At 40.4% G+C, this 13,929-nt stretch overlaps 1 protein-coding gene across 3 annotated transcripts in view; it reads right to left on the bottom strand.

Moving 5' to 3' along the window:
* The window catches only part of CCDC93 (CCC complex scaffolding subunit CCDC93), a 104,157-nt gene that overhangs the window by 42,607 nt on the left and 47,621 nt on the right, over positions 1 to 13,929 (bottom strand). The gene's annotated exons all lie outside the window — the stretch shown is intronic.

Genomic DNA, 13,929 nt, shown 5'->3' with positions numbered 1-13,929 from the left:
GTGCAAATATTTCATTTGTGTTTACACTGGTGTGAAGATTATAGTACCAAACTAATTTTGTTCAACAATTTCAGATTAAGAACGTGCTTTCAAAACCATAACGTGGATTAGATGACTCTTAGTGCAGATTCAATGTTTTATAATAATTGACATATATTCACAACTTCCATTCTTAGGGGAATCAGATTTAAATGTCATTCAATATTAGCCCCATTCAAAATAGTAAATTCCTCAGAGAAACAAACAAACAAACAAAAAATGATTACTTTAGCTAAAACTATATACTTTCATAATTAAAGAGACCCAAAAGGTTATCTACATAAAAACCTTCTTTTTAATACAGGAATCTCTCCTATATCCCCTCCATCCCCAAAATACTGTCACTAAGCTGTCAATAATAAAGTTCCCTATCTCATGAGGGTGCCAGAAGTTCTCTACTGAACAGATGAACTTCAGTTACGGGCACCTCAGTAAACCCTCCTATTAAAAACAAAGAGAATATAAAATATTTATTTATTAAATCTTTTAAAAAATCTGTAAGTTAGCAAGAATGTAAGAAATCCTGGAAGGCCATAAAGTCAGTGAAAGTGGAAATCCAAGAAGGTATGTGTATCCATTGAAGTTGGCCTTTTTCTTGAGAATATTTGCCAAAACCAAGTAATCTCAACTTTTGATTTTTACAATTCAGCAACTATTGTGCATAACCCTTGACACACATGTAAGAGGACAAATATCTGCAATGAGATTTTGTAACAACAGATTTGCCCACATGTAGTTCTGCAATCTAAATTCACACACTACCTGGCTGGTCCCAAAACCCACAAGTCAAGACTCTGAGTACAATAGACTTGGGCTGGGGTGTCCCCAGCTGCTTGCCAGAAGCAAAAGCAAATCCTCTCTAGAAGAACAGAGCTTCAACTCTAGGCCTCAAAGAAATTCTATAGATAAATTTCCAAGAATTATGAACTCACAGTCAAAAATCAAAAGCACACACAAAGCCTAAGTATGCTGAGCAAAAGCCAGCAGAAACAGATGGCAAAATCAGGTCTGCAAAGATTCAAACAAGTACTTACCCATTCCTCCCTGAAGCAACAGAGGTTAAGTGTAATCACTCTTTCACAGTTCAATTTATCTTATCTAGAAGCATCACAGCTCTTTCCTCTCTCCTTTTCATAACAAGATGTCAATAACCTCCTCCACTTTAACTGTTATCATCCGGACATAGCCTAGCTTTTAAGTGACTTTTTCAAGTACTCTGGACGTAGTCTGAGAACAGCAGATAGGAAGCAACCCATTCATCTACTTTCTCTGATCTACACTCTGCTTCTATTAATGAAACTGGATACATAAACGTCCTTTTCAATACTCTTGAATCCCACTAATTGCAAAGACCCACATTCATATAACATCACTGAATCTAAGGCACAGCTCTGAGTCCCAAGATAAGAATGCACTTAACATTTAGGACATATGAAAAAAAAAAAAAAATTCCAAACCTCTCACTTTTATCCCCATGAGCTACTGTCAGGTTTAGATAGCATCCTCACCAAATCCTGAATTGGTACAACTGATTTTTCTGAAAGTAAATAAAAGTTCACATTTACCTTCTTTAAAAATGAATTTATCGGTTTGGGCTCATAATTTCAATCTGGTAATTTTGAATATTGGTTCTAGTCTCCAGTGTACTAGCCAATTCTTCTTTTCTATCTTTAAATTAAACGATGTTCAAATCTGACAAAAATAATTTCTATATCTTTATCCAAATTGATGAAGACCCTGAAAGGTATAGGCTGTGAGACTTGAGATAATTCTACCAGGTTGATAATTCATTAGCAATAGCATTCTCCTTGCTGTTAGTAAGTTACTGTGTATCTCATTAGTCACTCAGAATTTAAGAAATCTTGAAGCAATTCGGAAACACAAACATTTTTAGCATGATTTTCTCCAGATTTACTGGGTTCCTTATTCACTAAATTCTGCTTACAGCTTTAAATCTCTCTCCCCACCTTCCTTGGTTTAGTCCAACTAAACTCTGATCAGACCCTATTATGTGTGTGGCAGAGTGGGATTCACCAGATGTGGAAAAAACACAGATCTTACCACTGGACCTTCACAGTCTAGTTGGGAAAGCCTGATTCATTCATAAATAAAGGGGCTGTATCCTCCACCTTCTTCCCAACTCTAAATTGTGCCACAGATAGTTTTGAAAGCTCTTCTAAGTTCCTTCTTCTCCCTTTCTACCTTTCTTCTTTTAACAAATGTTTATGAAAACTCCATTATGTTAGGCACTGGTATATACACTGATGCCAGACCTCACTGATGGCAAACATTCTAGTCCTGGGAGACAGGCAGAGACAAAGGAAATGGTGCACTGTTAGCACTGCTATGAAAGAGACAAGAAGCTGATCCACGCATCACAGAGGAGCACCCATGACGGCTAGCACCTTCCTATTTTAAGAAGGAAGTCACCCTTCATGGCTGTTGGGTGAGTCTCCACAGTCTTCCAGTCATCCATCAGCCTCTACTGAGTACTGTTAGGCAACAGAGAAAGAGAGATGAAAGATGAAATCCTGGCCCCCCAGAAGTATACAGATTATGGATATCAATTGTCTAACACTTGTGACCTTATGTGAAGAAACAAGTCTAGAAGGAAGGGGTATAAAAATCCACCCCTGCTCTCCTCTCCTGATCCCAACCGAGGTTTTTCCATCTGTGGCCACAGCAGGAGCTTCCCAAGAGGTCAACTCCTCCTTTGCCTCACATTCTTGCTCCACTCCATATGTTAGTGCTGCTAGAAAAATGGTAAAAATTGCTTTTTGGGGTGTAGCCAAGATGATGGAATTAGAGATATTCACGTCTAAGCTTATTAGAAATCACCATGATTCCAGTTTAGGCCTGATTCTCTAGTAACATAGCCAGTACCTGCTGGTTGCTAAGCTTCCCATGACCTTCTGATCTAGGCAAGGTCTCTGGGGTGTAGTTATCTTTACTCAATCCAACGCCCTCTTAAACCACGCTTTTCCATTTCATCTCAAATGGGTACAATTTTAAAAAGTTGCCCATTCTGCCTAATTATTAATAGAAAAAAAGTTCAATATTACTATACCAACCACTTTTCCTTGGGTACATATGACATTTCAAATGGAAACACAGACCAAGTAACAACTGGCATCCACTTGAAATCACACGTTAGTTTTCTGTAATTTATCTTTTAACAGGTTGACTGAATCCCAACTGGGAGCTCCTCAGGACAGCATGCATGTCTTACTCATAACTCTATCCCTGCTCCTTCAACCTGACACTGTCTGGGACATAGCACACGCTCAGTAGATGTTTGCTGAAAGAAGAAATCATCCCATCTAGGGGGTCAATTCTGTCAGTTCTTTGGGAAAAAAAAAATCAAGCTGTAGACTTAAAATACCCCCACAGTAAACCAATTCTCTTTATAAATGATTGATAAGCCTTTATAACAGGAACTGAAAAAATAAAAACCAGGGCAGAGAAAAAAACAATAATAAGGCAGCTGCCTCAAAAGGGCAGATGAAATACAGTAGTTCCCAGACCCCCAGTGGATGCCTGAAACCACGCACTGTACCAAATCCTATATATACTATGATTTTTCCTGTACACACATATAATGTTTAATTTATAAATTAGGCACAGTAAGAGGCTAAGAACAGTAACTAATAATAAAATAGATCAATTATAACAATACTGTTATAGTACTGTTTCAAGGAACTAAAACCAAGGAGAGTGAAACCATATAAAACAATGGATTTATTTTTGTGTGTTTCATTGATTATGCTGTTACAGTTGTCCCAATTTCTTGTCCCTTTGCTCCCCTCCACCCAGCAACCGCCCTCCCTCCAGCAATCCCCCAACCACTTAGTCCATGTCCATGGGTCATGCATAAAGCTCTTCTCAACATCCCCCTGTCCATCCCCCACCCTCCTACTATGCTTAATTCCTGTACCATCTCCCTCCCTCACCCCTTTTCCCCCTCCCAGCTGACCTCCCCACACATGCTCCACATACCTATGATTTTGTTCCCACTCTGGTGGTCTGCTTAGTTTGCCTTTGTTTCCATTCCCTAGCTTCTGCTGTTGGTAGTGGTGATGCTGTTTTCTCTTTAATGTTCATAATTTTGATCTTCTTCTTAAATAAGTCCCTTTAACATTCCATATAATAATGGCCTGGTAATAATGAACTCCTTCAGCTTTACCTTGTCTGGGAAGCACTTTAACTGCCCTTCTATTCTGAATGACAGCTTTGCTGGATAGAGTCATCTTGGTTGTAGGGCCTTGCCTTCCATCACTTTGAATATTTCCTGCCAGTCCCTTCTTGCCTGCAGAGTTTCTTTTGAGAAATCAGCTGACAGTCTTATAGGTACCCCTTTGTAGGTAATTCTCCTCTTTTCTTTGGCTGCTTTTAAGTTTCTCTTCATCCTTAACCTTTGGCATTTTGATTATGATGTGTCTTGGTGTGGTCCTCCCTGGGTCTAGTTTGTTTGGGACTCTCTGTGCTTCCTGGACCCATATGTCTATTTCCTTCCCCAAATTAAGGATGTTTTCCTTCATTATTTTTTCACATAAGTTTTCAATTTCTTGCTCTCCCTCTTCACCTTCTGGCAACCCCATGATTCAGATTTTGGCATGTTTATAACTGTCACAGAGGTTTCTAAGCCTCTCCTCATTTTTTAAAATTCTCATTTCCTCCTTCTGTATTGGTGATGGTTTCTTCCTTATGTTCCAATTTGTTGATTTGAACCCTGGTTTCCTTTCCTTCCCTACTTGTTTTGTATGGATTTTCCTTCATTTCAGCCAGGACAGCCTTCATTCTTTCCCCGTCCTGTTTAATCTTTGTTGTCAGAGCTGTGAGCACCCTAATCACCGATGCCTTAAACTGTGCATGTGTTGTCTGTCTCCTCATCCGTTAGGCGTGCTATCTGCTCATTGCTTAGTTGTGCCACCAGGACCTTGATCTGCCCCTGCTTCTGGGCCATACTTCTCTGTCTCCTCATCTTTCTGTGTTTGCCTCTGTGATTTGGGTCGGGCTGTCACATCTCATAAGCTATAGAGAGCGGAGCTTTAGGTATTCATTAGTGCTGGCAACTATTTCACCTCATTTTGGCTCTGTGAGGGAGGGGTCTGAGAGGGAAAAGTGCTGGTTGCTGCCGCTTTTCCAGGTAATTCTCCCCCTTCCTGTATTAAAGCTGCCTCCTTTTTGAGATTGGTAGCTTCTTCCACCGCCCCAACCCCCACTTGCTTTCACATTCAGAAGCAATGTGGCTCTATCTTCCCCCGGTTCTAGAACTGCAAGCTACATGGTCTGGTTTGGGGCTGGGATCACTTCTCAGGTTTAAACAATATGATTGTGTTTTTCACCATGGCTACTGCTAGCAGCACCCGCCTGCCCACTGCCACGCTCCTGTGAGCCATGCTAGCCAGGCTGCTGCCAAGTACCACCCCCGCAGCTGCTGCACCTCTCCTCTTTCTCTCTGTCCCAGCTCTGCCCCTCCTAACTTTCTGATTATTACTTCTATATTTCATTGCTGAATTTCCCTGTAGTTTCGATTTTTTGGATTCCCTGGGTTTTTTAGTTTTGAAGTGGTTGTAAATTTTTTCTAAGCTGTGAAGAGACGCAGCCCGTGTATTTACACCTCCATCTTGCCGGGAAATCCCAAAACAGTGGATTCTTTTGGGTCAATTTCATTCAATTAAGACAGACAAATCTCCTGAGGACCTAGTATGAAAAAGGCTTATGGAGGTGCTGGCTGTCATGAGTGCCCAGAATTCTTTGGTTTCATAATAGCAATCCCTTCCTTTGGGGAATCACCATCTTGGACTCTCTCTCATTTTGGAGGAGCTGCTAATCAGAAGGCTGGTCATTTGGCCCCAACAACTAGCCCAGGAAGAAATATGTGACCTGAGTCATGTGAAACAGGACAGTCTTTCCTTAGGACTTTACACACAGATGTGGGGAGGATGCTGTCAGACTGGAACAATCTGTGGTGAGGCCTCCAAGGTGCTAACAGACAAATAGAAACAAAGTGAAGCAAGGGCAGAGATATAACAAGGCTGTTGGAGGATTCATGCTCCTTCCAGTTATGAGAGCTGATAAAGGCTCGCTTTTGCTTATACCAAAACTCATGGAAGAGTTTCCTATCACTTGCAGCCAACAGTACTATAAAGTACACTGTCCAGGTCAGTGAGTGACAGAAGTTAAGAGGCCATTTTCTCTGCTGCTTGTATGATAAAGTTAATCATGGTAGAGGGGAACAAAATCTACTCTAATCAAATGTGACTGTTTGCATTCTCCAGAGACTTTCTTCCCTTTGTGTTCTTATATTCACATCCCTGACTATCCCCTCATCATTACTTCTCTGTGGCTATACCCAGCTCTAATTACCTGAGATACCCTGGCTGCATCTGAAAGATATATTTTGAAACAGGGTATCGGCTACCAATTAACTGCCAAAGAATGGTCCTCAAAATCAAAAGGTGAAAAGCAATGGTGCTAGAGTTTCTTAATTGCTGAAGAAAATTTCCAAAACCTGTAAGAAAAAAAGTTCCTTACATAAATATGTCTCTTGATGACCCAAAATTCACCTCCTTATGAAAACACAATCAAGATGTTGACAGTTTTTTGGCTAGGATGTTACACTCTAGAGAGCTGCATAAGAATATTTTAATGTGCTATTTTCCAGTGATATAAAAGTCACTCACACATCCCAAACAGAAACTTCCATATCTTTCAACAGTGTAGGTGTGGCTGTGAGTGCCTGGGCTGCACCATTTCATTTTTACTTATTTCTGTAGTTAGTTCCCAGTATGACCTGGACTCTTCTCTCCACTAAGCCCAAGGTATGCAGTTGAATGGTGGGAGAATCTAAAGAGGTCCTGTCACCGCGAAGCTTGGAAGGAAGACACAAAGGATGGCAAAGGAGGCCTCCTCTTCCCCCTAAGGATGCTCCACCTCTCCAGGAGAGAGATTTCCTGTCAGACACTCCTATATGCAAACATGGAACTTACTAGACACATGATGCTAAACAAGTTACTTAACACCTCTGAACTTTAGTATCTTCATCTGAAAAATTGATATAATATCTCATGCAATATACTGAGCACTAATATGGTCAGGCTCTTGGTGAAGCTCTGAGGTTACAGAGAAATGTAGTCCACATACACATAAGCAGATAATCTCAACTGCGTAAAAGTCAGCACAACGATGCAAAAAGGTAGAGGATTATAAACAAGGAGACAACACACTGTATGGTATACAAAGTACTTGGCACATAGAAGGCACTCAGAGTAGATTCTTGATTCCCCAAGACAGATCTGTGCCACCAGATGAAAATGTTCTAAGATTCTGTCTCAGGGCAATGTTGACCAAGGAATGATTTGGTAAAAGTGGTCAAAACGGTGTACAGTTTAGTATGCAGCATTATGCAAAGTCCCTTCCAGTGACCCAGCACCTTCCCTGGCCTAACTGCCTTCCCTTCCTTCTGGCTCAAGTTAGCAAGGAATAGTACAATAGAAGTGTTTTTCAGGCAGTCAAGCTTTTTGGTTTACTGCAAACACAGCAATAGACTCTCCATCTCTATAAAAATGCATGCTAAGATGCAGTGGGCATATTAGATATCAACACCAAAGAGCAGTGGTGCCTCATCTAGCACATTCTTTTAAAATTAATTTTATTTATTATGCTATTAAAGATGTCCCAACTTTCCCCCCATTGCTTTCCTCAACCCAACACCACCCCCAACTCTCTCAAGCAATCCCCACACCATTGTCCATGTTCATGGGTCATGCGGAACAGTTCTTTGCTTACTCGATTTCCTATACTGTACTTTACATCCCCATGACTATTCTGTCACTACTTATTTGTACTTCTTAACCTGCTCACCTCTTCACTGATTCCCCTGCACTCCTCTCCCATCTGGCAACCATCAAAATGCTCTCCATATTCATGACACTGTCTCTATTCTTCTTGTATGCTTAAGTTTGTTTTTTTAGATTCAATTATTGATAGATATGTATTTATCGCCATTTTATTGTTCATAATTTTGATCTTCTTTTTCTTAAATAAACTCCTTTAACATTTCATATAATAATGGCTAGGTGATGATGAACTCCTTTAGTTTTTTTCCTACCTAGGAAGCTCTTTATCTGCCCTTTGATTCTAAATGATAGCTTTACCGGGTAGAGCAATCTGTGTACTGTAGGTTCCTGCTTTTCATGACTTTGCATATTTCTTGCCAACCCCTTCTACTTTGTAAAGTTTCTTTTGAGAAATCAGCTGACAGTCTTATAAGAGTTCCCCTGTAGGTCACTAATTGCTTGTCTTCCTGCTTTTAAGACTCTCTGTTTATCTTAACTTTTTAAAATTAATTTTTGTCATTTTAATTAAGATGTGTCTTGGAGTGGGCCTCTTTACATTCATCTTGTTTGGGACTCTGCCTCCTGGACTTGAAAGTGTATTTCCTTCTCCAAATTAGGGAAATTTTCTTTCATTACGTTTTCAAACAGGTTTCCAGTTTGTTGTTCTTTCTCTCTTCCTTCTGGCACCCCCATGATACAAATGTTAGAATGCTTAAAGTTGTCCCAGAGGTTGCTTATACTATCCTTGTTTTTTTGGTTTCTTTTTTCTATCTTGTTGCTCTGATTGGTTGTTTTCTGCTTCCTTATGTTCCAAATCACTGATTTGACTCTCGGTTTCCTCCACTCTACTGTTGTTTCCCTATAAATTGTTCTTTATTTCAATTAGTGTATCCTTTGTTTCTGACTGGATCTTTTTTTATGCTGTTGAGGTCCTCACTAAGTTCACTGAGCATCCTTAGAACTAGTGTTTTGAACTCTGCATCTGATAGATTGCTTATCTCCATTTAGTTTAGTTCTTTTTCTGGAGTTTTGATCAGTTCTTTCGTTTGGGCCATGTTTCTTTGTCTCCTCATTTTGGCAGCCTCCCTGTGTTTGTTTCTGTGTATTAGGTAGAGCTGCTATGACTCTTGTCTTCGTAGTGTGGCCTAATGTCACAGGTGTCCTGTTGAGTTCAGTGGCATAGCCTCCCCTCTTACCCAAAGCAGGGTATTCAGGGTGCACCCTTCGAGTGGGCTGAGTACCCTTTCCTCTTATAGTTGAGCCTTGATTGCTGATGGCAGGTCAATGGGAGAGATTTACCCAGGCCAGTTAACTGCAAGATTGGCTGTGACCACTGACCACCACCCTCCACCCTCCATGGATGATCAGCTATGCAGGGGCAGGGTGGTGGTATTCTGACGTGGTCTATAGCTATCCACGGAGTGAGCAGGCTCTGGGGTTTTCTAGGTGGCGCAGGCCAAGATAAACCTCAACTTGTGTTCTGTCCAGGGCTACCCTGTATGAGCTATAAAGCAATCTGAGATGACTGCTATTTATGCTGGGCTTGTCCAGCCAAAGTCAAGCTGTAAATCTAGGTCGGCAGCTTCTAATGCCCGGCCTGGGGTTACTTAGCAAGAGGTACAGGGGCTGGAGTTCTCTGAGGCTGGCTGTTACTTATTTAATAGGATTTAGGAAGTTGTGAAGCATGAGCTGAGACGAGCCATTCATATGAAAAAGTCATGGTTATCAGCTTGAGTGGAGTCGAAGGGGATCTCCAGGGTGGGGCAGATAATGTTAGCCAGGTTGGTGGAGCCTCAGGTAGGGCACTGGCCTGCAGGCTCTGTGCCTCTGTGGGGGAAGGGCTCAGAGAAAAGAAACTGGCCTCTGCTCGCCTTTCTTTCTGGGAGAAAGTTGTTCCCCCACTCCTGCCGTTATGCCAGAGACTTGTCCTCCCTGTATGCCACTGATGCCTTTCAAGCTGCCACCTCAATGTTGGAGCTCAGAGGGAGTGAGTCTGAGCAAGTCCATGTAGGTTCTTTAAGGGGAACTGCCTGCTTGGGACTCCAGAAGTTTCTTCCACCAACTCAGTACCTGCTAATTTTTGCAGACAGAAGTTATGGGGACTTAACTTCCTGGCACTGGAACCCTGGGCTGGGAGGCGATGTGGGGCTAGGATTCCTCACTCCTGATATCCCTCCCAAATTTTTATCCAGGACAGGTGGACATGGGACCAGCCCGTTCCATGTCTCCACCCCTTGTACCAGTCTGGATGGATTTGGTTTCTTTAATTCTGTAGTTGTCAGACTTTCTCTCAACTCAATTTCTGACAGTTCTGAGTCTCATCTAGCACATTCTAAGAAGGGTGTTACCCTTGGGAAACAAAGGGAGATGGTGCTTCTTTGCCAAGAGCCTACTGACACTCATGAATTACATATCTGGAAGCTTATTCATATTCCTCTTCCCTGATGCTTTACAGGAACCATATTGAGTTACATATCTCAGAAACTTGCTTTGAAATGTGTGAATTATTTATCATGTTATACTGTTATAAGAATTTTTGAACTTACCAATGAACGGGAAGTCTGCATATATATGTGTGTATATATACATATATATGTGTGTATATATATATGCGTATATATACGTGTGTGTGTGTGTGTGTGTGTGTGTGTGTGTTTTTTAACCTCATTTTTATATCCAAATGCTTGTTGACTTTCTAAATGCCTGTACCAGGAAGGCTGTTCAATTCATTCCTTGGTTACGAAATAATTTTCATACTTTCATTCTCCCAAAACTATTTTGTCTCTTTTCTTCACTACGCAAAAATCTATCCTGCTATAAGCCTAGTTTAGGTTTCTTTCAATGTACCACTGATAGCTTCCTTCCTGGGCTTTCCTCAGTCCCATCTCTACTTCCAACCATCTCACTACTGAGACTCTGAAGGTAGGAACATGAGTTTTAGATAAACTGTCAGTTCCTGGTTTAAGACGAATTTAAGGCAGTAAATTAAAGAGGAAAAAACACATTGTGGTAGACAATCCTAAAATGGCCCCATAATCTCTGCCTCCTAGTATTCAGGCCTTTGTGTAATACCTCCTGCTGAATGTGGGTGGGACCTGTGACTTGCTTCTACCAACAGAATAGAGCAAAGAATATGAAATGTATGTGATTGCATGTATATAACTATGTTACATGAAACTGTAAGGTGTCTTGTGAGGAAATATTCTCCCTTTATGGCTTTGATGAAACAGTTGACAATGTTGGGGAGGCCCACACGGCAAGGAACGGACGACAGCCTCCAGCTGACATCAAGCAAGAACTAAATGCTGCCAATAATCACAAGAGCTCAGAAGTAAATTCTTCTCCAGTTGAGCCTCAGATGAGACGGCAGCCTTAGGCAGTACCTCTACTGTGACCTAGTAAGGGTCTAAAACAAAGGACCCTGCTAAGCTGTACCCAACTGCTGACCCACACAAACTATGTGATAATAAATGCGTTGTTTTAAGCCCCTACATTTGTGATAATATTGTTATATAGCAATAGTAACTAGACAAAAAAAAAAAAAAAAAAAAAAGAGAGAGAGAGAGAGAGAGAGAGAGAGAGAGAGAGAGAGAGAGAAAAGCAGCACCTAAGCACCTGGTATCCAAGAGCTAACCTCAGCAAGGCCTTGGTGTTTACCATAAACAATTCCAAAAAACATCAACATCAGACAAGGTCATGAAGACAGGCAAAAAACATGACCATTCTGTAATTATGTCTGAACATGAACAAAAACCTGAACACTGCTCAAATAACCCAAATGACCAGACATCCCCCTATGTTGGCTAATATAAATACACAGCTTTAACCTTGATTCATTCCTTGTTGTATATATATGAGATTTATTTGGATGTCCATTCACTGAATTGCCCCTCCTTAAACCATCCAACACAGAGCAAAGCCCTACATTCTTGAACTTTCACCCAAATTACCTACAACAAGCCTAAATCCCATAACAAGTCTTTTCTCATGCCTCCTTATTGAGATGCTACATGATTCCCCATTGCTGTGTGGTCTCCTCTATAGAACCAGAAATAAACTCAACTTGTTCAAGTAGAGGTGTTTTCCTAGTAGTCTTTGGCCCTTCATTACTGATAGTATTTTATACTGTTACAACTTACTTATAAGGCAACACAGAGGAGTCATAACCCAATCACCAATTCCTAGGAAACGTTTTAGCAGAAAATATGTGCTCAGGTTTTACAACAGTATTATCTACATTTACAGATTTACCTTAAAAATCAAATAGGAAAATGTTTAATGAATTGTATTGTATCAGCACATGGATTATCTAGTATTGTGAGAAATGCTCACAATAAAAACCGGGACACAGGACTTGAGCAACAACGTGAGGTGTTTATTCACGACTCTACAGAGTTGGGCGCAGCCTCAGCCAGGAGAATGTGTGTGCAAAGTAGACAAAGAAAGCTGGTTTTATAGTAAAGTGCCCCACCCTAAAGTGAAATTGCCACCCTAAAGTGAAATTGATTAGCTCCCCCACCCCTTTCCTTCTTCCCTGTTTCTCCATTACTGGTTACTCCTGAGTTACAATCTGATACGATCATCTAAATGCCCCTATTGTGATTTGTAAATATGCTAATGCTGTCAATGCCCTTCTCAGAGATCCTCTAATTACATTTGCCCTTAGGATCCTTTAATTACATTTGCCCTTTGTTACTAATAACTTTCTGCTGGTTTGGGAGTCACTATTTCCTTGTTTCTTACAGTATTCACATAATCATGAAGGCTAAAACACAAAATATTTAGGGTTTGATGTGACAAGAAAATGCAGACTATAAAAATGCAAATAAAGGCTATCCATTAGTTGAATAGCTATAATGTACCAGCACTGTTTTAGGCAGTTTGGTCACATTTCATTTAATCTTCACAACACCCTGCCAGGAAAGTAATATTATTCCCATTTTGTAGATGAAGGTACTAGGGAAAGTAGAGGTTAAACAAATTAGCCATCATCACATAGCTGGGAGCAGAGGAGACGGTTCTACCTTTGACTACACTGTTCTACCTTTTAGATATAAATGATGACTGTAACTAGGTTACAACTCTGGTATCAGAAACAAACACTGGAAGACAATATGTAAATGTGAAATAAATGTGATATGGAATTAGGACTAAAAGCAATTTAATTTTAAAGATCATCATCTTTAATGCTATATGATCTACTTCATGCAAATAAAAAAAATCCAGCAATAAACTCTTGACCTCCAATTTTCTCTGAGAAGTTAAATTATATATGTCTTTGGAAAGAGACCTCTATAAAACTACTAATTTCACTCTTTTCTGGCTTTCTGAACGAGATAGTGAGTAAGCTGGTTTCAATTGTGTGGAGGGAAAGGTTCTGTTACCTCCCCAACAAGTCAATGCTTCTTAACATGGGTTTTCCAATCCAACTTTCTTACAATCCAAAGTGTCCTCTATTTCAATTTATAACATAGGAAAGGTGACAGTGGTCAAAGTGTCATCTGAGGTTTGCTCAGAAAAGGATTTAGGTTATCCTAAAAGTATACAACTACATCTTTAAGTCTCTGAGTTTTTAAAGTGGGAGATGACCACCTGCTGTGATATCCCTCCCTCAATTATATCATCTGTGTAATCACTTCAGAAGAATATTGCACAGGGGGTAAAGCAGAGCTAATTTTTTGTCAAGGCTTCTGAGATAGGGAAAGCAAATCTGGATGCTTCAAAAGACATGAACGTTTCAGGGGGACAGAATGAGTATGGCAGGGAAGAAAGGATGTGAAACAATGCCTTGTAAATCTGATTTTACTGATACTACACCTCAGCCAGACCAGAATCAGTTATGTGCAAAATGATTAATCACTGTCTCCCTGAGATATTCAAGGTCCTGCTGCCTATTCGCAGCATGAAAAAAAATCTAACACTGAAATATGACTTTCAGGCTTGTGTTCATTCTCATTCTATACTCTTTTAATAAAGTGGAACAAAAAATTTTGCCTTGAGCTTGGCTGAGTTATGGGGTTTATCTCCTAAGTGGCAAGGCTTCATTCCT

Source organism: Furipterus horrens, unplaced genomic scaffold (assembly GCF_987537825.1).
Source record: "Furipterus horrens unplaced genomic scaffold, mFurHor1.1.pri manual_scaffold_1, whole genome shotgun sequence".
Taxonomy (NCBI): domain Eukaryota; kingdom Metazoa; phylum Chordata; class Mammalia; order Chiroptera; family Furipteridae; genus Furipterus; species Furipterus horrens.
This window is presented reverse-complemented; position numbering and strand designations above follow the sequence as displayed.